This window comes from Mirounga angustirostris, unplaced genomic scaffold (assembly GCF_029215605.1).
Source record: "Mirounga angustirostris isolate CCGP_5_RB_7025 unplaced genomic scaffold, mMirAng1.0.hap1 SCAF_10, whole genome shotgun sequence".
Lineage (NCBI taxonomy): Eukaryota > Metazoa > Chordata > Mammalia > Carnivora > Phocidae > Mirounga > Mirounga angustirostris.
In genome coordinates, this window is record NW_026991718.1 from 119,713,116 (window position 1) to 119,738,294 (window position 25,179).

The window sequence follows — 25,179 nt, forward strand, 5'->3', positions numbered from 1 at the left end:
TTTCTTTTTTTTTTTTTTTAGAGAATGAGAGACAGAGAGCATGAGAGGGAGGAAGGCCAGAGGGAGAAGCAGACTCCCTGCTGAGCAGGGAGCCCGAAGCGGGACTCGATCCCGGGACTCCAGGATCATGACCTGAGCCGAAGGCAGTCGCTTAACCAACTGAGCCACCCAGGCGCCCCCAAGGACATTTTCAAAGCCTGGAAAGACATTCGATTGTCCTGACTGGGGAAGAGAGTGCTGCGGCATCTAGTAGGTAGAGGCCAGAGTTGCTGCGAAACATCCTACAGTGCACAGGACAGCCCCACAGCAAAAACGTATCCAGTCCAAAATGTCAGTATTGATGCCGCAGAGAATCCCTGCTCTAGCAGATTTAACCTGGGTCCACAAACCCCAGGGAGTCCTTGGAGAGAACTCTGTTTCAATATAATTGGTTTCCTTTATAATCCTATGGATTTTACTTCATGCAATGAAAATCATTATGCTGAGTAGGGGTCCATAAGCATCACTAGTCTACCAAATGATCCATGGCACACAGAAAAGTCCTCAGCTTCTAGCCAGGAGGTGGAGGAAGAGCTTGGAGAAGGCAGAGCCACTTCTTAACTCCAGGGGGCCTAAAAGTGACACGAAGTATTTCTGCTGGTAGCCAGCCCACTGATGAGAACTAGTCATACAGGCATATGTAGATGCAAGGGAGTCTGGGAAATGTAGTCCCTCTCTGGACAGCTGCTCTAAGCACCAACTCTATTCAGTGACAGAAGAAGCATAAATTTTTGGTGGCCAGCTAGCCACCTCTACCTCACCTTGCCACTCCTAAAAATGATGAAGACAGTAACCACAAGAATACTAACCAATGCTAAGGATAATAATAATAATAATATAAATAGCTAGCATTCATCAAGCAACTCCTCTGACCCAGTCATTGTGCCGAGAGCTTCCCCAAGCGTCATTCTATTTGCTCAGTCCTCCTTCTCCCTATGAGGTTAGGAAACTCCTACTCTGTAATCAGATCCCATTCCACTCCTGTGCTTTGTAGACATCCTCTCTGCCATGGTCAACTCTCATATCTATGAGGCACGGGCTGCCATGGTACCTGTCACTGAGAGCCTGGGGAAGGAACACAGAGGCTGGCTAAAGGGGGCTTGAGCTCTCTGTAACCATATGTCCCAGAACCTAAGACCCCAGCATGCTGACATGCTAAGTCTGGATTCTGGGTCTTCTGAAAGCTCCCCAATTCAAAAAGAGTACTCTTTAGCCTCCTTGAGCTCACCCACTGGGTGCACATCTGCAACTGAGCCTTCCATCAAGACCCCCTTCCAGACAGAGGAGATCCAGCCAAGAAAAGTGATCACCATTTTCACTGTCTGTGGCCTCCTCTTCCTTCAGCAGGAAGCTGCCCAAATGGTAGTGGTGAAAATAGATCTCCACCCTCTCTGTCACTTACATTAGGGGAATGAATGATGGACCCCTGTGATTCAGAGACCTGAAAGCAGGTGGAGGTTTTGCTTTATACTCAAAAGCAAGACCTGGTCCTTGTGCGTGAGTTCTCTGTGTCAATGGCACATACAAATATTATGCCATTTTACAGATGGAAGAATTATGGCTTGACTATGTTAAGTCAAGAGCATGCAGTTATGGAGCTGAGAGGTGAGCTGGGCTCAGGATGGGGGTTCTCAAAGCACTTTGCATGGGTGCCTCAGGCTTCCTGCTCAGAAGTGTTGGGTCCAGTCCAACACACCAGCCTTGGGCCTGGAGCCCTCCCCAAGCTAATCAGGGGAAGTGGTGGCGGGGGGAGGGGGGTTTGCGATCAAAAAACAGCTGCATGCACAGCAGATGGTAGCGGCTGCCTCTCAGATGGTTTTTTTTATCACGTAGCTTTTTTCTTTCACATTAGGAATTTTTTTCAAAAATCCTCTAAAAACATGAGTTTTGCAGCAAACACTCAGGTGGCTGAGTGTTTCTGAGAGATCCAGAGCCCAGACTCGGCATGTCTTGGCCTCTGTGATATATGAATAAAGTAAGTTCAAGTTCACTGCCTAGAAACAGTCCCTGGAGGTGGGTTGCCTCCTCTTCCCCTGTAGCCAATGAAGCCCTGGGATTCTGGAAAACCATGCTTTCCCCAAGCCCTGTAGATAACCCTCCAGAACAGCAAGGATGCGGTGGAACCAGCCCCTAGTGTGGTGAGAGTTCCAGTCTCCAAACACACGAGTCTCCATGGGAAGGAACAGAGACGAGCATCGCCTCAAACAAGCCACTTGAACCTCAGTCTCATCATTTGTAAAGTGCAGATAAGAAAGCTGTCTACCTCTTGAGGTTGTGGGGAGGATTGAATGAGGCTTGTCAAAGGACCTAGGGCAGGGCCTGGATCCAAGAACATTGCCAACGAAAGTTCGTTTCAATGATGATTTTCAAGCCACAGGAAAGAAAAAAGGTCATCAGTGATATAAAGGTCAGAGAAGATGAGACCCTGCAGCCCAGATGGAGGGGTTATGAGTAGGCTGGCTAGGTCAGAGAGGCCCTTGACCTTATCCAGCAGGAAGGAGGGCCTGCTGCTCCCAGGTGTGCCAGAGATGGGGGAAGGGCTTGGGCAAGTAAGCCCCCAGTCCAGCATGGTTCCCACCTCAGCAAGTGTTCCTGGGCCAGAGAAGACTTCTTGTGCAGCCCACTAGGTTATACTGGGGAAAATTTTGGAAGACATCCCTATAGGTGTGACGTGTGCTGTCCTTTAGAGATGCCCTCTGCTTAGACAGATGCAGATGATACTGAAAAGAACGTCCTCCACATGCCAACCCGGCATATCGGCAGAGGCATTGAGATGTAGTGGTTGGCCATGGAGCAGATGCTCCTTATGCGGGTCAAGGCATCCGTTCTGCAGGGGGACCTGGGAGCACTCAGACTGGGGATGCTGACTTCCAGGAACCTGGATGCAGTTCACTGGCCTACAGAAGGAGCATGAAGTGTGCTCCCTAGTGAAGGGGATGGAAGATGTGCTGGGCCCTTAGACAGTAAGGTTCCCCTGGGTCAGGATGGGTCCTTAAGTTTGAGCTGGACCTTCAACTACCAAATCCTAAGGGCCTTCCAGATAACAAAGCCTCACTTAAATGGAATCCTCCCAAAAACGCAGTGATCTAAAGATTATAATCCCCATTTTACAGGCAAGGAAAAGAGGCTAAGAGAAAGAAAGTTACTTCATTCATTCATTCATTCATTCATTCAACCAATTACTTAAATATTGATTGTCTAATACATGCCAGGTACAAAGCTAAGCACTGAGGAAGACAATTGTAAATGGGCGAGGCATACCGTGCCCACGGGAAGCATGCAGTCCAGGGGGAGACAAACAAATAACAGATAATCAAATAAAGAAATAAATCATCAAATAAAGAGAAAGAAATCATCAATTATTCAATGTGATCAAGTGAAGTGTATGGGGTAGGTTGAAAGATTGGCTCCAAGTCCCCACCCTTCTTTACATCAAGATTTGACCATACAACAGTCCTCCTGTCCATGGATTTGGGGCAAAATTTTGGCCAGTGGAATGTGAGTAGTCATGACATAAGCAGGAATTTGGAATGTACTTACACAATGAGGTTTGTCCTCTTACACTCAGCCAGAGCCATGAGAACATACCCTAGCTAGCCTGCTGGTCCCAAGAGATGGATGAAAGCAGAGCCACCATCTCATGAATGAGATAAATGTTTACTATTGAATACCACTGAGATGAGATTTGGTGTCCCCCCCCACTTTTTTTTTTTTTTTGTTACGCAGCAATAGCTGACCAATATAGAATGTGATGATAGATAATGAGACAGGAAGATAGGCTATTAAAAAAAGACAAAGTAGATAAGAGAGGGTAAGAGTGTCAAACTCTCTGAAAAAGAAACATCAAACAGAAAAATTAGTTAAGTCCTAGACACATAAGAGTGCAAAAGTGGGGAGGGAGCTTTAAAACCAGAGGGAGTAACATATACAAAGGTCCTGTGGTAAAAAGGAGCAGAACACATTCCCAAGAAGTCAAAAAAGGCCAGAAAGCAAGGGAAAATTTGATGGCAGGGGATAAAATCAGAAAGGAAGTTGAGAAAAAGAATAGAAAAAGAGCATGCAGGCCTGTGGGCCATGGTAAAAAAAAAAAAAGCTTTTATAGTTTTAGATTTCACATTTAGTTCTAGGATTTTTACAGAAATAAAATTCATGTACAATACAATTTACCCATTTTAATTGTTTAACAATTTAGTGGTTTTTAGTAAATTCAGGGTTGTGCAACCACTACCACTCTCTAATTCCAGAACATTTCCATCACCCCAAAAAGAAACCTCAGACACATTAGCAGTCCCTTCCCATTCCCCTCTTTCCCCAGCCCCTGGAAACCACTGATCTACTTTCTGTCTCTGTGGATTTGCCCCTTCCAGACATTTCATATAAATGGAGTCATAAGAATGTGTGGTCTGTTGTGTCTGGCTTCTTTCAATTAGTATCATGTTTTCAAGTTCCCTCCATGTTGTAGCATGACTCAGTACTTCATTCTTTTTTGTGGCTGAATAATATTCCATTCTATGGTTATAGCACATTTTATTTGTCTACCCACCAGTCAATGGACATTTGGGTTGTTCCTATGTTTTGGCTATTATGAACAGTGCTGCTATGAGCATTTGCATATAGGTTTTGTAGTAGACACTTGAGTTGTTTCCATTCATTCATTTTATTTAAGAACAGTGGGAAGCTATCAAAGGGTGTTGAGCATGACAATGACCTGATAAAAATTCCTCCCGGCTGTTGAATGAATAACGGATTACAAGGGTGACAGTGAACTCTCAAAACAATGCTGGTAAGACTGTAAGATGATACTACCATTTTGGACAAAGTTCAGCAGTTTTCTTAAGAAGTTAAACCTATACCAATAAGCAATCCAGACATTTCACTCCTACGTATTTACCCAAAAGAAATGAAAGCATATGCCCGTGCAAACACTTGCACAGGAATGTGCACGGCGGCATTAGTTGTAATAGCCAAAAACTGGAAATAATCCAAATGTCCATTAACAGGTGAATGGATAAACCGGTTGTAACATATTTATACAACAGAATACTATTCAAAAATAAGAAGGAATGAACTATAGATACACACAACAACCCAGATGGGTCTATATAAAATTCTGGGAAAAGCAAACTAATCTATAGTGACAGAGAGCAGATCATGGTTGACTGGGGATGGGAGGAGAGAGACAGGGAGGGAGAGGAGGGAGTATTTCAAAGGAGCACGAGAAAACTTTTGAGAGTGATGGGTATGTTCATTGTCTCAAATATGGTGATGGTTTCCACGTGTATAAATATGTGAAAACTTTTCAAATAGTACACTTTAAATACATTCAGTTTATTGTATGTCAATTATACTTCAATAAAGCTCTACAAAATTAACAGGACTTATTGATTGGATGTGGCAGGTGAGGGGAAGAGAAATGTCAGTTGTGACCCCCAAGTCTCTGGCTTCAGCCACTGGTGGGTGGAGTGGCCATGTCCTGACATGGGAATACTCAAGAAAGATGACTGGGGGAAAGAAAGAACAGTGAGCCAAGGTGTGGAGGATGGGAGTTGGGAGGAGAGAATAGCCCAAGATAGGAATCCATGGTGGGAGAAGATGGGGGTAGACAAGGCAGAAATGGGTAGGCGGGGTGGAGTGGAGAAGCAAGGCAGAAGTCACATTAGGGGGATCTTTCTGCAGGCCCAGTGGGTGGGTGAGCGGAGAGAAAAGCACCCAGTGGCTTCTGTGGGACCTGCTAGATTCACAGCCAAGGCGGAGAGGATATTAGAAATCAGGAGCCTAGAAAGTGAACCTATTTGGGGTGTTGGGGCAGGACAAATGGAGGAGTCAGCTTTGGGGCTGTGGCATTGGGCAGAGAGCCTTGGATCTGGGTGAGTGAGGAGAGATCTGGGCTGGAGAGAGGCAATTAGAGCTTCCCTGGGAGTGAAGGGATTGCGGTGGGTAGAAGCAGAAGGCCTCGGAGATGCCCCAGAGTGCAAATGAGGATGGATATGCAGTCAGGATGGGGGGGGGTGGCAAGAACCAGACCCAGTCCCCAGAGGCCCTACAGGAGCATCTCTGGCCAGAGCAGTAGTGCCCAGGGCTGGCAACCAGGCCTGAAAAAGGAGCCATCCTTGGAAGGACACTGGAAGGAGGGGGATGGCCTAATCCCCCAGGACCTGGGACATATATCTCCACATTGAATGCTCACAGCCCCTTCATGAGATCAGTGTAATTATCCCCATTGGACAGACGAGAAAACTGAGGGTCAGAGAAGTCAAGAGATGTCACCCAAGGTCACAGAGCTTGTATCTAACCCACGTCTGGGGGATCAAGGACTCCTTTTGAGCATCAGGATGCCCAGAATAAGGTTCACCAGGGCCAGGCTTGAACCAAGCTCCCACCAACGCCCCCCAGGACACACATAAGCACGTCTGAAGCAGTTGGCATGAAGGAGGGAGCGCAGCTAATTGCCTGTACAAATTAACTCTAATGTGGTCGGCATCAGTGTACTGATCTTTCTTTAATTACATTAATCAATTAATGAAGAAGATGGTTTCCTCTTATTATGATTTCCAAGGCCCATGTGTTCTCAGGAGTCCAGCTGGAGCTTGGGTTTCGTTTCTGCCCCGGCTTCAGTGGACAACGGGGCAGGCACCAGTAAGAGAAACCACCCCCAAAAGCCTTCTCTACCCTGAAGCCAAGCTCCAACAGGGAAGAGGTGAGACAACAGAAATAATGATTCCAGAAAAGGTAACCAGAGGCAGAAGCCCCAACCTGGCATTCGAGACCCCTCTCCAGCATTGTTCATTGTTCCCTTCACCTGTGTTTATCGGCCTGGGCTGATGGATTTTCTACGAACACACTTCAGCCTCCCCCCCACCCCTCCTAAGTGCCTTTCCCTCCAGCAGGGAGGCCAGCTCCATCAGTCAGCTTCTGGTCAATCATTTTGGATTCAACAAATATGCACTGGCCCTGCCATTGTGTAGCTTCCAGCCCTTGGCGACAGACAGACGTTAAACAGATCCACGATCACACAGAACGGTGGTTCCCAGCCCATTAGAATCACCAGGGTAGCTTGTGAAAGTAGGATGCTCAGGCCCCACCCTGGACACGTTCAAGGAGAATCTGAGGGTAGAGCCTGGGCAGCAGTCGGGGTTTTCATTCCCCAGGTGATACTAATGAGCGGGTGGGACTGAAACCGCATCTGCAATGCTTTCCCCAAGGGCTTTGGCAGTATGATCAGCCCATCATGCTTTTTATAATTCTCTGCTTAAATGAGATGAACCGACATGAGAGACTCTGCTTTCTGTGTATAAAGAAGTGACACACCCTTGAGATTCTCCTGGCGATTCTCAAACTTCCGCACACACCAGAATCGGACACGGGGCTGCGGGGGGAGCCGGGGTGCGAAGACACCGATCGCCGGGCCCCACAAATGTTAGTTTCTCACGAGGTGATGCTGATGCTGCTGGCCTGGGAACCCCAGTAGGATAACCACTGAATTAGAGCAAGGTTTAAAATAATTCAAGGGGGTGCGTCCTTCCCTCCCTCATTAAACGTCTGCCGTTCACAAACTTGGTTTTAATCAAAGTCGTCTTCTTTCTCCCAGGCCGAAGAAGAAAACAGCCTCCAGCTGCCCCTTTCTAGGGGTAGAAGCGTGTGAAAGCTCACACCTCCCCATCACACAGGTTCCTATTTTAACGGACAGGTGTTTGGTGACCACGGGGTTTCCGCTGACTCCTCTCCCCACTTTAACTCCTGATGTTGTAACAGAGCCCCAGATGTCAGAATGCACCTCACCTGGGAACTCGTGCCAGGAGCAGATTTCCCAGGCCTACTGAATCCGAATACTGTGCGGTTGGAACTCAGGCGTCTGTGTACAAACAGCCCCCACCCCCCACCCCAACCGGGGTGACGCCAGCGAACTCTCCAATGCACAAACTCCTGGCTCAGAGAAAGTGAGTTCGTTGACCATTTGAACTCTTCTGGACCCAACTCACTCTGATCGTTTGTATTGGTTTTTTTCGTTAACAAATAGAGCATGTAACTCTTGATCTCAGGGTCGTTGAGTTCAAGCCCCGTGTTGGGCAGAGAGTTTACTTTAAAAAATTTTTTATTTATTTATTTATTTAGATTCCATTCATCAAGACTTCCTAGGTGCCAGGAACTGTACATTACTGATCGTGTTTGATCCTCAGAACAACCCAACACTCATTAAATCTATTTTACAGATGACGAAGCTAACACGCAAAGAGATTGAGGATTTTTGCCCACCTGTTAAGTGACAAACCCAGGTGGGTGGGGCTCTGTGCCCCACCTCACTTTACCTTTTCCAAACAATAACATTGCAGGAACCTCTCACACTTGGGTGATACCTCCATTGTATGGTTCTCTTTCAATCATAATATTTTAACATCTCACAGAGCACCTGGGTGGCTCAGTCGGTTAAGCATCTGCCTTCGCCTCAGGTCATGACCCCGGGGTCCTAGGATCAAGCCCCACGTGGTCTGGTGGGGGGAGGGTGTCCCTGTTCAGCTAGGAGTCTGCCTCTCCCTCTCCGCCTGCCCCTCCCTCCCTGTTCTTGCACACTCTCTCTCAAAATAAATAAATAAAATCTTCAACAAAAAAAAATCTTAACATTCATCCGTTTTTCCTACCCAGATATTTGCTTTCTAAAGCCAGCGTTCATTAAAAAAATAAAATTTTTAAAAAACCTTCAGTTCAGTTTTTGAACTGCTTAAAATCATCTAACTAATGATTAACTGCCCTAACATGTCATGCATTTTTCTTTTGTGAAAATTGTGGAACTCAGCTCATTTGGAAGCCTGTGACTCATATCTAAAGGTGTTTTAATTAGCCAGTCAACCCAGCCAACCCAAGTGGCTGAACCGGTCAACTTGGCTCCCCGGAAACGTGCTACAGGATGAAGATTATTCCAAGACAAGGTGATAACTAGCTGGTGTCTTTAGCAGAGAAATTATCAGTGTGTCTGTGTTCCAATCACACATGGACAGCCTAGGGTGACAAGCCATCCCAGTTTGCCAGGACTGTCCTGATGTTAGCACAGGAAGTCCCGTGTCCCATGAAATGGTTGCCCTCATGGCACCATGCTTGGTGAGTGCATGGGAAGGAGTTGCTCCTTCCCTTCAGCCAGCCACGGGCCTGACTCCAGGGCTCTGAGAGATGGCCTGTGGCTCCCCGTGAGGCAGGATATCCTGGCCAGGACCAGTGTTTCGGAACCTCGCGAAAGGGCTATGTCTTAGGTCGGACTGCTGCAAGAGAATACCACAGACGGGGTGGCTGAAAATTCTCACGGTGATGGAGGCTGAAGTCTGAGATCAGGATGTCAGCGTGGTCCGGTTCTTGGTGAGGGCCCTCTGCCCAGTTTATCAATGGCCATCTTCTTGTCATATCCCCACGTGATGGAGAGCAAGAGAGCTCTGATCTCTTCATTACCTTATAAGGGCACTGATCCCATTCATAAGGGCTCAACCCTTGCGGACAAATTTCCTCCCAGAGGCCCCACCTCCAAATACCCAAACACTGAGGATTTAGGCGTCAACACATGACAGGGTAGGGGACAAGCCTTCAGCCCGTTGCAAGATACTTGGAGACAGAAAGGAAACTAGTCTGAACAGTGACCATGTCTCCTGCAGACCACCCTCCTCTCCCCCACACAAACTCGAGAGAGATTTTGCTGGGATGATTCTAGAGCAGGAACTCCACACCAGGCGCCCACCTCCTCCTCAGATAGAAACAAAGCCCAGGCCGATCCTGGAGGAGTGGGGGACAGCAAGACAGGACCAAGACAGCCCAACACTGAGATTCCAATCTCTGGCTGCCTCTGTTGCTCTCAGGCCGAGGAGGTTGGGAGGTGTTGGGGAAGTGTCCTGGGCCTCCCGAGCTGGCAGGGCCACCCCACAGCACCTGCGGCTGCTGGCCTGACCCAGGCGGTGGTCTCACCACAAGAACAGGGGCACAGAAGCCCAGACGATGAGCTGATGAGATCATCCTGGAAGGGGCTTGCAGAGGTCTCCAGCTGTTTTCCAGCAGCTTCTGCCTGCCGTGACTGGTTCATCTTCCTTCCCCTCCATCTCTCCGATCCCCACTGCAGCCCTCCCCGCCCCCTATTGTTGTGTGGCCTTGGTTTCCTCATCTACCAAATGGGGAGAATATTCATCCCAACCTCAAAGAACTATGGTGGGCTGTAAAGGGAATATGGCACATAGAATGCTATGGACTTGGGGCGCCTGGGTGGCTCAGTCGTTAAGCGTCTGCCTTCCACTCAGGTCATGATCCTGGGGTCCTGGGATCGAGCCCCACATCGGGCTCCCTGCTCAGCAGGAAGCCTGCTTCTCCCTCTCCCACTCCCCCTGCTGTGTTCCCTCTCTCGCTGTCTCTCTCTCTCTGTCAAATAAATAAATAAAATCTTTAAAAAATAAAATAAATAAAATAAAATAAAATGCTTTGGACATAGTAAGTGCTCAATAAGTGGTCATCATAGTCATTAGTATTACCCTCCAGGGCACCAGGTAATGGGGGAGGGGCTGAAGGAGGAAGAGGGGGAGCAGGCTCTCACACCCTCCTTTCCCCACAAAGCACAAGATCTGTTCTTCCTCAAAACCAGCACCAACTTCTCCATTAGGCTCAGGAGCATCGATATTTTAGGGACCAAAAAACGTTTTAATTTCTTTTCATCTTATTTTTAACATGAGATCTACCCTGAACAAATTTTTAAGCTTACAATACATTATTGACAATAGGTACAATGTTGTACAGTGGATCTCTGGAGCCTATTCATCTGAACTGAAACTTTTTATTGAAATATATTTGATATATAACATCGTATAAACTTAAGGTGTACTTAACTGAAACTTTATGCCCTTTGAATAATAATTCCTCATTTCTCCCTCCCCCAGCCCCTGGCAACCACCATTCGGTACTTTGATTCTATGAATTTGACTATTTTAGATACCTCTTATAAGTAGAATCATGCAATATCCTGTGACTGGCCTATGTCACTTAGCATAATGTCCCCAAGGGTCATCATGTTGTCTTACGGCAGGATTTCCTTCTTTTTTTAAGGCTGAGTAGTATTCCATTGTGTGTATACACCATATTTTTACATTTCTTTTAAATCCAGGAAAAAATGGGTGCCTGGGTGGCTCAGTTGGTTAAGCATCTGACTTTGGCTCAGGTCATGATCTCAGGGTCCTGGGATCGAGCCCCGCATCGTGCTCCCCGCTCAGTGAGGAGTCTGCTTGTCCCTCTGCCCCTCCCCCCACCAATGCTCTCTCTCTCTCTCTCTCTCTCTCTCTCTCAAATAAATAAGATCTTTTAAAAAATTATTTCTTAAAATTAATTAAAATCAGAAAAAAATAACTTTTAGAGGAGACAAAAATGTGTCACTTTTTTTTCTCTCATCAGAAACAAGATTTTTAGGACCCCTGAAAATATATTACTGGGGGAGGGGCCCACAAAGGCAGAAGTGTCTAGAGCCCACAGAAGGCATAAGGCAGCCCTGCTGGAAACCTCAATGGTGCCTGCCTTGCCACACCCCCCGGCCCTGTCCTCATGGATGCCATGTTTGCCTCTCTCCTGGACAGTGGGGAGAGCCTCCCAGCAGGTCTCCTCCCAGCCTGTTCTCGCAAATCCTCCGTTATATCTGCCACAGAGTAGCCAGCTCAGTCTGTCAAGATCACAAATCTGACCATGTCTCCTCCCTGCTGGAAATCCTCTGTGGCTCCCCACTGCCCTCGGGATAAAGTCCAAATTCCCCAGCATGGCACCCAAGGCCTAGGTGGGCAGTCACATGCAGACTTCCTGCTGCTCCCCCACCCACCCCACATGCACCCAACCTTCTTGCTTTCACATCTCCACACCTTTGAGCTTGCAGTGCCTTCTACCCAGAATGCCCTTTCCCCCGCAAACTCCTAGCCATCCTTCAAAGCCCAGCTCCTCCGTGAGAACTACCACACATTTACCATGTTGTGATTTGGGGTGAATGTCTTCTAGAGGTCAGGGGCTGTGCTTGTCCTATCCCTCCAACCACCACCCCAGGGCCTAGCTTAGAGCTGGTGGCCAGTATGGTTTGTGAAGGCAGAGATGACTGCCCTGTGGTCACGGCCAGCCTCCGGGCCCTCCTCCGCCCCACCCAGCCCCAAGCCCCTGCAGCCCCATGGTTTGCAAGGGCAGAGGGACACCCTGTGCTCCTGCCCAGCCCTACCTCATCTGGCAGATGTTCACAGGTGGCAGACTAGCCCGAGGTGAGTAGAGCTATAGCCTTCACCGCCACCACCCCCTCCAGGAGAAGCCACCAGGACTATAGGGGAAGCTTGCCACCCCAAGAAAATCCCAGGGGCCATATTCAGATACCTGGCCAGGGAGCAAGAGACCGGGTTCAGCCTTGGTCTGCATGTGACTGTGTACCACTCTGTGCCTCAGTTTCCCCATCTGTTAAGAGCAATTCGGGCTCAAATCCTCTAAAGAAAGGGTTCTTCTGACTCAGGCTGCAAAAGCTCTTCCAGGGCCTTCCATCGGCCCCGGCCAAGTTACCAACACAGAGGGAAGAGTGCCACCTACTGACTCCCAGGCTCCCTCCAGGAACACTGAACAACCCAAGGAATCCTCAAAATATGCATCCTTCCGCTGGAGCGCTTGTCTGTATGGTCCCTCTGCGTAGCCACAGCCCCCTCCCTGTGCATGGGGCCCAGGGGCACCCCCTCCAGCCTGGCCAAGGGGCTTTAGCTACACTGGCCCCACGCTGTCCCCAGCCCCCAAACCTCAGGAGAGCCAGGAGCCCTTGTGCCATCCTGCCCCCCACATCACGCCCAGAGCCAGGGCAGCCCCCCAGCTGCCAGCCCCCCCCAACACTGGGCTGGCGGCTGGAGGTGGAGAACAATGATCTCTATTGTGACTAAATTTCCCCCTGAAGATCTCATTCAAGATGTTAGAGTGAGCGATCATAAAAGGAATTAATAGTTGATTCGCTGTATAATTTCCTAGTTCAATATACTTTAGTGCGGCGACTAAATGAGCCGTCCCGGCCGTTCGGTGGGGCCAGATAGCGACTTTATCACTGGGATCTCAGGCTGAGGAATAAAAGCAATTCTTCTGAAGTAATTGCGTCTAATTAAAAGAAACATTTAAAAAGTGTAACCAAAAGGAATTCATTTCAAATGGAAAATTAATGCTGAAAAATAGCCCTGAGCTCTCTTGTCGCAGCTAATAGCCAGGCAGCCGCAGAATAATTAAACTGTTTTGAAATGTCGATACCATCCTCCTCGGGAGAGGATGGGCACGGCTGAGCACGGCTCGGGCACCGGCAAAGGGAGCAGCTTCCAAAGCGGTGGCCAGCGCGGGGACTCGGGCTCAGCCACAGGCTTCCCTGCAGGCCGAGAGCTGGGCCACCTGGGCCAAACCCAGAGGAGGTTGGTGCCGTGACACTTAATGAGAGAGCCATCAGCGTTCGGGCCTCCTGGGTGCCTGAGCATCCCAGTGGGTCCTCGGGACAACCCTGCAAGTCAAGTCTTATTATTAATTATTATTATGAATATTATCATCATCAGTTCAAAAGGAGGATTCCCAGTGACCTTGTCTGATTATCACAACTAATATGTAGCAGAGCCAAGATTTCACCCCAGGTCCTCCCGGCTCTGGGGTCCTTGTGCATTCCCCTACATCGATGTTAGGACCCAGCATTGAAAAAGAGGCCCTGTGCTCTCTGATTCTGTGATTCTCAGCTTTGAAATCCCTGCCCCAGGCTCTACTTCCAGACACGTTGACTTCATTGGTCTGGGGGCAGCCTGGGCATCAGTTTTATGGGCTTTTTTTTTTTTTTTTAAGCTGTCCAGGTGACTCTACTGTACATCCAAGGTTGAGGACCAGTGGGCTAACACCCAAATACCTAGCACGCTTTATCCCATGGACATGCCCTGAAATCTTCCTGCCCATTTCCCCGGGGCGAGGGTGGGGGGCTCACTGCAAAAGAGCAGTGCAAATACCACCCTTGCAAGGTTGCAACCAGGATGAAATGGGCTAAGAGAGACTAATTGAAAGCCAGGCACTTAATAGATGCTAAATAAATGCTAAGTTTCCAGATAGAGGGCAGCAAGAAGTAAGAACCCAGGATGAAATGTCTAATAAGACTTTACTATAGCTACTGCCTCCATTAAAACCTGGGAAGAAAACTAAATCTGGACAATTTAACAGGCAAGATGATCTGGTCAAAAGGGCCGTGCTCCAACTCGAATTCAGAATGCAGAGGTCATGCTGGCTTTAGAACCAAATCTGCATTATGGAATATACACAAAAACCCACATTTTTTTCAAGTGCTTGCAGTTACTCAAACTAAGCTAAGGGTTGCCTGTGATCAGTGATTAGGGGGCATGCTTTAGTGAAATAGAAGACTAATTTGTAATCCAGGAGTTGTTTATATGCTGACAAGCATTTCTAAAGACCTTGGGAATGCTCACAAAGTAGGTTTAAAGATGTACCTAAACCTTATTTACACCATGAAGATTCTTAGAAAACACCTCCTTTATATAGAGGCAAAGATCCCTAGCACCCCCCCTTTCTGAATTGCAAATAGATTCCCATTTTCAAAGATCACCAGCAAAGCACCCATCTGCTTTGTTAATGGCTAAACCCCTTATAAGGCAACTCTGTTCCCCAAGACTAATAGAGACCTTTGGACCCAGGAAAAGCACCACCTTACCTTCTGATGAACCTAGGCTGCTGAGACACAGTGACCCCAGGATCTTTGCAAGTGTCATGGACATGCACGATACTCTGTTTTCGCTGCCAACTGCCACTTCTTTGCCTGAGGACTTTTCTCTGGCCATTGCATCCACTTTGTCCACCTGTCTGGCAGGACAGAGGGGCCACCCACATACCCCCAGGGCAGCTCTCAACCAAGGAGCAGTGAGAGTAGGTTGATAAATACCCTGGCTCCCTCCTCCCTTGAGTGGATAAGCCTGTGGTATGCTATGCAGCTTCCTACAGTTTCACCGGCTGGGAACTAGCAGGATCATGCACCCTTTATTAGCTGTCTTCCCCTACCTATCTTACGTCCTCACTCCCTGTACTGTCTTCACCTCCCAAGTTTATCCACTTGCATTTGAATCCATGTCCACTAAGACAGAGGGTGAGAACAGCATCTTTGGGGTCATCAGGTTAGCAGTTATAATGGAGATCCACCCCAAACTGGCCTCTGCATACGCTGCACAGGAGAAAGCATGGGCTTTTGGAACAGAGATACCTGCACTCCAAATCTGGCCCAGACATTTACCAGCTGTGTGACTTAGAAGAGGTCAGTGGCTGAGCCCTTCTTTTCTTTACCATAAGATGGGACTAATCATGGACCCACTACACAAGGTTGTTGAGAAGACACATGAAATCACCCGGGGTTAAGCCCTTGGCACGAGCAGATGTTGATCCCACAATTTTTGGTGGAAGGTTTTTTCCAGGATGAGCTCAGAGCGTGACACAGCAGGGAGGCAGAGTTGCTCCGGGGGAGAGAAGATGTAAGAAGACAATTCAGTCACGGTGTTTGCATTCAGCGTGCTGGGAGACCAGTGGGCCGGGGGCAGCAGCCGGGCTGCACCAAGGTCTCCAAGGGTCTGGAGCTGTGCTGTCCAGGATCATAGCTAGTAATCATAGGTGGCTATTTAAATTTTAATTAATTAAAATTAAATACAATTAAAATTCAGTCCCTCAGTCACACTAGCCACATTTCAAGTGCTCAGTCAGTGCTAATGACTACCTGCTAGAGACTGAATGTTTGGGTCCGCCCCAAAAACGTCATAGGTGGAAACCTATTCCCAACGTGGTGGTATTTAGAGCAGGGTGTTTGGGAGGTGATTGGGTCATTAGGGTGGAGCCCCCATGAATAGAATTAGCGGTTTTATTAAAGAGCCCTCAGTGAGCTCCCTAGCCCATTCTACCACGTGAGGACACAGAGAGGACAGCCATCTATGAACTAAGAAGCGGACCCTCATCACACGAGGCCAGCCCCTCAATCTTGGACCTCCCAGCCTCCAGAACTGTGAGAAATAAGTATCTATTGTTTGTAAGCCACCCGATCGCGGTATTTTGCGATAAGAGCCCAAACAGACCAAGCCACTGCCACCCTGGGCAGCACAGACACCAAACATCCCCATCTTCACAGCAAGTTCTGCACTGGCCTGGGGTCAGACAAACCCGGGCTCAGACCTGGCATGGCATCTGCTCACTGTAAGGCTTGGCCAGGGCACCTGACCTCGCGGAGCTTCAGTTTCTTCTTCTGTAAAACGGGCTATATTAATCATCTCACCCTGGGCAGAAAGGTTCTCCCAAGGGCCAACTTAAAGGTGATAGATGAAACCACCTAGACCAGCCCCTTGTCTGTAGACCCTAGAAGTACAAATAATGCTGACCGAGTCTACTTCAGCATTTAGTTTTGCCTGTTTTCCCTTCAACCTTTGGGCCCTAGCTGCACCTTCTCTCCAGTCCTGCCATGATTTCTGTCTCTCTCTCACACCCACCTCTCTGCTCACACCATCAAGCAGTCCCCGGGGCCTGCACAGACTGAACCAAGGGCCCAGACACATGGCAGTTGGGGTGTCAGGGAGAATGGCTTTCTGAGATAAGCCTGGAAAAGGGGTGGCCTTAAGTGCGTAGTCACTAAGTGAAAGTAGCCCATCTGAAAGGACTATATACTGCATGGTTCCAACCGTATCACATTCTGGAAAAGGCAAAACATGGAGACAGTAAAAAGATCTGTGGTTGTCAGGGGGCTCGGGGGAAGGAAGAAGGAATAGTGGGAGCACAGATTTTTCGGGTGGTGAAAGTATTCTGTATAATACTATAATCATGGACACATGCATGATACATTTGTCCAAACCCATAGAATATACAACATCAGGAGAGTGAACCCTAATGTCAATTACAGACTTTGGGTGTTGATGACATGTCCAGGCGGGTTCACCAATTATAACAAACGTACCAGTCTGGGGAGGGATGTTGATGTTGAGAGAGTCTTCCTTTTAACTGGGGATGTGGGAAGTCTGTATGTCCTGCTCAGTTTTTCTGTGAGCTTCAAACTATTCTCAAAAGTTATTTTAAAAGGAAAAAAAGGAGTCTTTCAGTACTTTGGTCCAGAGCACATGCAGTAACCAGGTTAGAGGAACAGACCTCCTGGCAGGGGGGAGGGAGGACCAGAAATGAAGATACAGTCTGACTCCTCTGATTGCAAAACCAGGAATGCAAAGAGAAAAGGTCCAACCAGAAGCTGAAGGGAATGGCACTGGGCTTAGAATGCCCTTGTCCTTAGCCCCAGTCAGCCAGCCAGCCCTGCTCCGACAAAATCAAGCCCTTCAGGATGGAACATTCGCAATCTTCTCACTCTCAGGCCCTGCTGGACACCTTCACCTCTCTTTATTCACTCTTTTCCTTCCACTGCAATATGCTCAAATCATCCAAAACTTTCCCTTTATCACTGAGCCTTCCTAATTAAGCTAACATTATTAGAAGGTTGAGAGGGAGAAAAAAAAAAAAAAACCCTCCCAAATTCTCTTTGCGTTTCAGTAGCTCTTTAATATGCGAGGCAACGAGAGATGAGCTGCTCCTAATTGCCAGTCCCTGGAGTAGCCAGTCAGAAAATGAATTGATGCGTTTTTTCCTTATGAACAATGCATGTAGCACAAATTGCGGTGGCCGTCACCAGAGATTTAATTACAAAATATCATTACTTTCACACATCATTTCAGATTTGGCCTGATCAAATCAAAGTTAGGGCAAGAGGGAAAGAAAACTGCACTCTTCGCAGGGTCATTCATCCAGGGGTGCCTGCAAAGCCAGGGGGGATCGGCACAGTGGAAATGTCCTTGGGGCCACTGCAGAGAAAGCAGCTGCCGGAGACATGCGTGGAAAAGGAGATTCCTGGGGTCCTGAGGTTCTGCAAAGAGGAGGCTGTGGGAGGGTCCCCAGGGCATGGCGAGGACTCCTCAAGGGACAGATCGGAGGCAGAAGCACCACAACCCTGCCATTCGGAGGCTCTACCCCAGTTCCGCTCATCGGTGGCTTGAAGCAACTCATGTCTCCAGTTCTTTACTTCCACAAATGTTTCTTGAGTATCTCATGTGTGCCCGACCCTGTGCTAGCCCCTGAGGCTGCAAAATAGTAAGCCAATGCATGTGGTCTCTGCCTTCATGGAGGCACACTGTGCTTGGAGAAACAGATGTACATCAAAATAGTCACAGAATAGTTGGGGGGGCGGGAGGGGTAGGGGAGCCACACTTCCTGAGTCTACATCCTTGCCTCCGCACGTCAAACCTGGGTGAGCATGACTAAGTCACTCAACCTCTTAGTGCCACAGCTTCCTCATCTGTAAAATGGAGCTCATGCCAGTACTTACCTTATAGTGGTGTTAAGGATGAGATGATTTAATATTTATAACACACTGGGAACAGTGCCTGGGAAGCTCCATGTAAGTGTTTGTTAAATAAATACAAATTAAAAATTACAACAGTAAGAAGCAGAATGGAGTATCCTGAAAGGCTATGAATAGGAGGATTCAACCTAGTCAGGAAAGACGGGAAGAGGCTGAGTTGAAATGTGAAGAAAGGGGAGACATTAGTCCATGGAAATACTAAAGAGTGCTCTTAAAGTACGAAAGCGGCACGTGCAAAGGCCCTGTGGCTGGAGGAAACATTTTAAGGGCAAGGTACTGAAGAAAAGGCCAATGTGGTTGGAACATGGTGCAAACTAAAGATAAAGAAGCTGGCAGGTCCAGTCCATGTAGAGCCTTGTAGGTCATGGTCAAGAGTTTGGACTATAAAAATTACCCATGTGCACTGGAATCTTAAAAGCATTATTTCTCATTTGTTGCAAATGAGGCCCCAATGTTTTGTTTTGAATGTTCATGTTTATATAAAAGACATTTACTTCAATTATTACACCTAAGATGCTAGTGTATAATAATAATACACACCATGAATTTCATACAGTGATGTTGCTTCTCTGTAGCATGTAGAGATCATTTTAGTGCTAAGAACAAACATTGTACAGATAACCAAAGTTGTGATAGATTTATTGCAAATGGGGTCCCAATTCCCCCCTCCTTATATCCACATCCCTCACAATGTGACTTTATAGCCGCTCCCAACAAGGGATGAAGTCCATTTCTCCACTCCTGGAATCTAGGCTGGCCTCAGGACATACTTTGCCCAACAAAATGTGCTGGAAAGTGACATCACGCCAGTCCGGAGTCAGACCTCAAGCAGCCTCGCATGCTTCTCTTAGAACGCTGCTCAGCCACCCCTAAAACAAGTTCAGCGTCGCCTGCTGGGGGAGGAGAGACCACAGAGAATGAAAATGAGCCATCCCAACCAAAGCCATTCTAGATGAACCAACAATCAGCTGACATGGAAAGGGCTCCCCATTGAAAGGAGGACAACTGCTAGCCAAACCTAGCCAGGATCAGCCAACCATAAGCTGACCCACAGAATTATGAGTTAGATCAATCGTTGTTTTAAGCTGCTAAGTTTTAGAATGGTTTGTTACGCAGCAGGAGCTAACTGATATACACACTTGGTAGGCGAGGGAGTTGGGCATCATGAGAAGGTGGGGGGGGTGCCTATAACATGGTGTGGTGCTGACACACCCAAGATATGCATGGAGCAATGGGAACACCTGGGAGGGGGGAGTGAGTTCTGTAGGAAAGAGCTGCTATCAGAGGAGACTTTCTGGAAGAGAAAAAACGAGCACATGTTTGTCCAGGGAGAGCAGGTGGGAGAAGTCCACCAGACAAAAGAACGAACATGAGCAAAAGCACGAAATCATAAAAAGGGGTGGGGCTTGGTCAAGAGCAGGGAACTTCAGGCTCTTCTGGGACATGCAAGGGGGTAGAGCTAAAGGTGGGGCACCCAGCCAAGGTGCACCCAGCAGGAAGGAGGCACCCCTGCTGTGGTTGCAGGACATGGGGTGAGGGGCTTGGACAGGGGGCTTCAGGACAAGTAGAGGCAGAGCTGGAGGGATAAGGGGCAAGCACATCTCCTCCATGAGACCCACACAACTCCTGGAATTGCTCTAGGTCACAGGATGTCCTGGACCAACCACAAAACAAGACCATTTCCCCCACCATGTGGCCTTGGGCAGATCTGTCCTGTCTGAGCCTGGTGCCTCCACAGCCTGGCCTCCCAGAGGTTCTGCCTAGGAGCTCATGAAATGACATCTGGGGAGGTGCTTTGTAAACTAGAAAGCCCAGGTACTTGGATGGGGTGGGGTTATTCTCGTCCTCCTTCTGAGCATTTTCTTCAGTTTTATCCAGAAAAGGAAGTTTTCCCAGAAAACTGTGCATCAGTTGGTATCCCACAGGGAACAGATGGTAATTGAGGGGTGTATAATTTTTTTTTAAGTGAGCAAGGTACCGAAGACCAACCAGGATAGCGCCATGCCCCGAGGACAGCAGCAGTGGGGAGAGCCAAGGGACAAGAAAAGAGGAGTAGTTACTGGGATAGGAAGGAGGAAGGGGAAACTGGCAACAGCCATGGCTCCTGTCACCACCATGGTAGGGAAGACGTTGGAGAAATAAATGCCCCAGCGTCCTGCTCCTCCCACCTTCCAGTCTCCAGCCAGAACTTCTCATAGGTTGAACCCACCCAGAAAATGGATGGCAAGAAAGTCCATGAATGCAGTCCCTAACGGGTCAGCCGCCCAGGGTTAGAGCAGGGAAGAAAGTGGACAGTGACCCTGGGGGGCCCTGGAAGACGTCCAGCATCACCTCCATAGAGGATAGGTGGGCTGTGGGAGAGGAACGCAGACTCTCCAAGATCGTCCACGACAGCGGCCAGGGACAGGACTACCACTCTTGCATCCAACCCCTTCTCCCTTTGGCCTCATCCCGGTGGTTCTCAAAGTGTGGTCTGGGAACCCCTAGGGGTTCCTGAGATCTTTTCAGGGGTCCACAAAGTCAAGCCTAGTTTCCTATTAATACTAAGATGTTGTCTTTCTACTTTCCTTCACTCACAAGTGTACAGTGGGAACTTCCAAAGGCTATGGTGAAGAAGCCATAATCCCCTGAAAAGATTACTAAAACACCCTCCCTTTCCCAACTGCGTATTTGAAAGAGGCATTCTTCATGCGTTTGAACCAAAATAATTTATCACAACAGATCGAATGCAGAAGCAGATATGAGAACCTAGCGGTCTCCTGGTAAGCCGGAAATTTTTTAAATTTGCAAAAACGTAAGACAATGCCACTTTTCTCAGATCTTCTTTGTTTGGGAAAATAGAGATATTTTCTGTCGAAAATGTGATTTACACTGACAATGTAATAGGTTGGTTATTGTTATTATAAGTGAACATTTGTCTAACTTTCCGTTTTAATTTCTAATACAGTAAATATTGATAGATACAGACCACATAAGCAGAAGCTCTTTGGGAATCCTCACTAATTTTTAAGTATGTACAGGGGTCATAAGACCATGAAGGAAGACCCATGGCTCTTTCGGATTCCCAGAACAACTACCTATGCCAACTATCCCAACTACTGCTGCCCACCTCCTGTTAGGGAGGCTCAGAGGCAGGGCCACAGCCCCCCCACCCCGGGGCTCACACAGCCGGTGAGCGGAACAGCTAGAATTTGAATCCAGGCTGTCTGACACCAAAGCACGCACTCTCTCCCCCCACCGCCCATGCAGCAGGACACGGGGGAGGGGGACAGTGAATGATGGCACAGCACCTGGCTTCTGCCATCTCCTCCAAGGAGGGAAGATGACAGGGATTGATTGATCTCAATGATCAGCTATAAATGGTCCCTACACGTGGCCATGTTAATCAGCTTCTACCAGCCAGCATCTGACCAGTCTGAAAGGTTTATGGCAACAATGTGGTGCTGATTTATTTCTCCTTAATAAAAAAGTGATCAAGTGAAACCTGCATCTATCATTCTATTTATCACCCGGGGTGATTTATGAACTAATTACACTTGCAGTGGCCGCTGGCTCTGAGTATGGACGACGTGGAGAGGTGGGGTCAGTGTGGTCATCGGTACTGCCCTGGACGTGCCCGCCGCCCTCTGCTGCTGGCCTCGCCGTGCACGCACAAGCAAGACGGGGTTCCCGGACTCGGGTGTCGAGGTTCTGAGAGAAGGGGGAGGAGGAGAAAGGGAGAGGGGCGAAATGGAAGGGCTGCCTGGTCCCAGCCATTTACACCTTGTCCCTGAAGAAGAAGTGCAGCAAGCCGATCTGCTTCCCCATCTTCCTCCTGGCTCTCTGGAGGAAAAGGGAGCCTTAAGGCAAGATCTGGAGGGCACTGATGGTTCGCGGAGAGGAAAGATTAAAAGCCAACAGCCCAAAGAGGAGATCCCAGGCTAGTGGGGCACTGCCAGAGGACCCCCCCTTCCCCCCTTGCTTGTTGCCCCAGGTGGGGTTGCAGGTAAAACACAAGTCTGAATCTCAGAAAAACAATGAGTAATTGTTTAGTGCAGGAATGTCCCAAATATTGCATGGATGTCCTGCCAAATCTGGCAGCCCCATGCCCAGAGCCGTGAGGGAGCTGGTAGGGTGTGCAGCTGACAAGACCTGCAAGAAAGCCCAGGGCCCGGGGGCGCCTGGGTGGCTCAGTCAGTTGAGCGTCCACTCTTGGTTTCAGCGCAGGTCATGACCTCAGGGTTGTGGGATGGGGTCACGTGTTGGGTTCCACAGTCCTGGGGGTGGGTGTCTGCTTGTCCCTCTCCCTCTGCCCCTCCCCCAGCTCTCTCTCTCTCTCTCTAATAGATAAATAAATAAAATCTTTTAAAAAAAGAGAAAGAAATCCAAGGGTCCATAACTATGGCCAGCCTCACTCTGCCCACCTGTTCTCTACCCACTATGTGTCCCTGGATCCTGAGGGCCTCCCCCTGGGATCTCCAGGAGGCCGTGACTTCCCAGAGCCAGTGGGCAAACCATTCAAACTTGCCAAGCCTTATCTGTAAAATGGGGCCCCCAAACCTGCCCCTGGCCTTCCCCCAGGGGCTACACAGAGCTGGTGGGGTAGATGAGTCTGAACGGCTCTTCCATGAGGGTCCATGGCAGGGGCGGGGGCTGTCATGGGGGTGTCATGGCTAGGTTCCCATCCACCCTGAGAGGGTCAGGTTCCTTTTAGTCCTCTTGGGGAAATAACAGCTTTATTAATTATAAATTTTTTTATTATTATCTTTCCTGAAACTTTGGGTTTGTGGTGGGAAAAGTCAGAAGCTAAGTTGGCACAGTCTTTGTGGAAGAACACGGTGTAGCTAAAATTGAAAATAAAATTAAATTTGAAGTAAGTATAAGCCATGCTTAAAATACTGCCCAGCACATAGAAGTTTCAGATGAGTACTTGGAAGTCTACCAACCAACAACCAGCACTTTGGCAAAGCCATCACCCTCCCAGCATCTAAAGAAGGAACCACTCCCCTCATACATGCTGTGTGAACCAGGGTGTTCCGTTAATCCAAAAACATCAGAAGCACTCCAAAAGCTGTCAAGACAGAATTAGGCATGTGGACAGTGATACCGTCAGACTTTGCTGGAGTAAAAAGAGGGAGGAAGAGATATCTACTAACCTGCCACGATGTGCATGATACATTGCTTTCAGAAGAAAAGCAAGTTGAGGAACATTCTAGAGCAGGGTTTCTCAACCTCACCACTACTGGCATTTGGGGCCAGATAATTCCCTGCTGTGGGGCCGTCCTGTGCACTGCAGGATGTTAGGTGGCGCCCCGGCCTCTACCTTGGATGCCAGGAGCTGTTGCCCTATATGTCATGATGACAAAAAAATGTCTCTAGACACTGCCAGAGGTCCCCTGGGGGATAAAGTCACCCCTGAGAACCGCTGGTCTAGATGGCATCGGGAATGTTTATGTGAACAAAAGCAAACACCTAACCTAGTATTTCTAGAGGAATTTAGGTAAGTTTCTGGGGGCATAGAGAGAAGTCTGGATGGCAAGTTTCTAGACAAGGAGCTGGAGTTGCCTCTGGGGAGTGGGGGTAGGGGAGGATCATGGGGGACTGTCACCTGATGTGTTTTATCTGCATGTTTGTCAATGACAAGAGAGAAAAGGAGGAAGGGAGGAAGGAGGGAAGGAAGGAAAGAAGGAAGGAAGGAGGGAAGGAAGGAAGGAAGGAAGGAAGGAAGGAAGGAAGGAAGGAAGGAAGGAGGGAGGGAGGGAGGGAGGGAGGGAAGGAAGGAGGGAGGGAGGGAGGGAGGGAAGGAAGGAAGGAAGGAAAGAAGGAAGGAAGGAAGGAAAGAAGGGAGGGAGGGAGGGAAGGAAGGAAGGAAGGAAAGAAGGGAGGAAGGAAGGAAAGAAGGAAGGGAGGGAGGAAGGGAGGAAGGAAGGAAAGAAGGAAGGAAGGAAAGAAGGAAGGGAGGGAGGAAGGGAGGAAGGAAGGAAGGGAGGGAGGGAGGAAGGGAGGAAAGAAGGAAGGAAGGAAGGAAAGAAAGAAGGAAGGAAGGAAAGAAGGAAGGAAGGAAGGGAGGGAGGAAGGGAGGAAGGAAGGAAGGAAGGGAGGGAGGAAGGGAGGAAGGGAGGAAGGGAGGGAGGGAGGAAGGGAGGAAGGAAGGAAGGAAGGAAGGGAGGGAGGAAGGGAGGAAGGGAGGAAGGGAGAAGGGGTGGTAGGGAGGGAACCCCAGAAGCCAGGTCTGCCTCAGGTGCTGCAGCACATCCTGTGCTGCTTGTCCTCTCTGGTCCTCGATGTCCTCAAATTGAAATAAGGAGCTGCACAAGCCCCCTGGCCCTCTTCAGCCAGCAAGCCCCAAGGTGACCCGGGCCCCTCCTTCCCACACCCCCAGCGGTTTTACAAAAGAAGCCCGAGGTCTGGCTCCCTATCAGCGGCTCTAACTGATTGCACCTGCTGGGGGAGGCGGGGAGGACGGGGTCTGGTCAGCCACGCAGCTCCAAGCTGAGGACTTGATCGGGCTTGATTAAATAATTACGCAGAGCCCACTGAGTAATCACGCCGTCTCAAGAAGCGAGGAGCACCTTCAGAGGGAGGCCCCATTAGTGATGTGGGGGCGTGTGGGTGAGCACGTCTGTCTCTTGCCTATGATAAAATTATCATTGTAAGGCCTCATTTGCAAAATGCATCCATCTCCCCATCTCATCGATTGCCTCCCAAACCCGGGGGTGCAGTGTAATCCCGGTTTGACACACGGCTAAGGG

At 48.7% G+C, this 25,179-nt stretch overlaps 1 long non-coding RNA gene across 1 annotated transcript in view; it reads right to left on the bottom strand.

Annotated features, from left to right (window-relative positions):
• Window positions 1-18,951: 18,951 nt before the first annotated feature.
• LOC135361689 (uncharacterized) overlaps window positions 18,952-25,179 on the bottom strand; it is a 34,491-nt gene continuing 28,263 nt past the window's right edge. The window contains exon 3 of the long non-coding RNA XR_010405371.1: window positions 18,952-19,341. This is a non-coding gene — a long non-coding RNA (uncharacterized LOC135361689). The remainder of the gene's footprint in view (window positions 19,342-25,179) is intronic.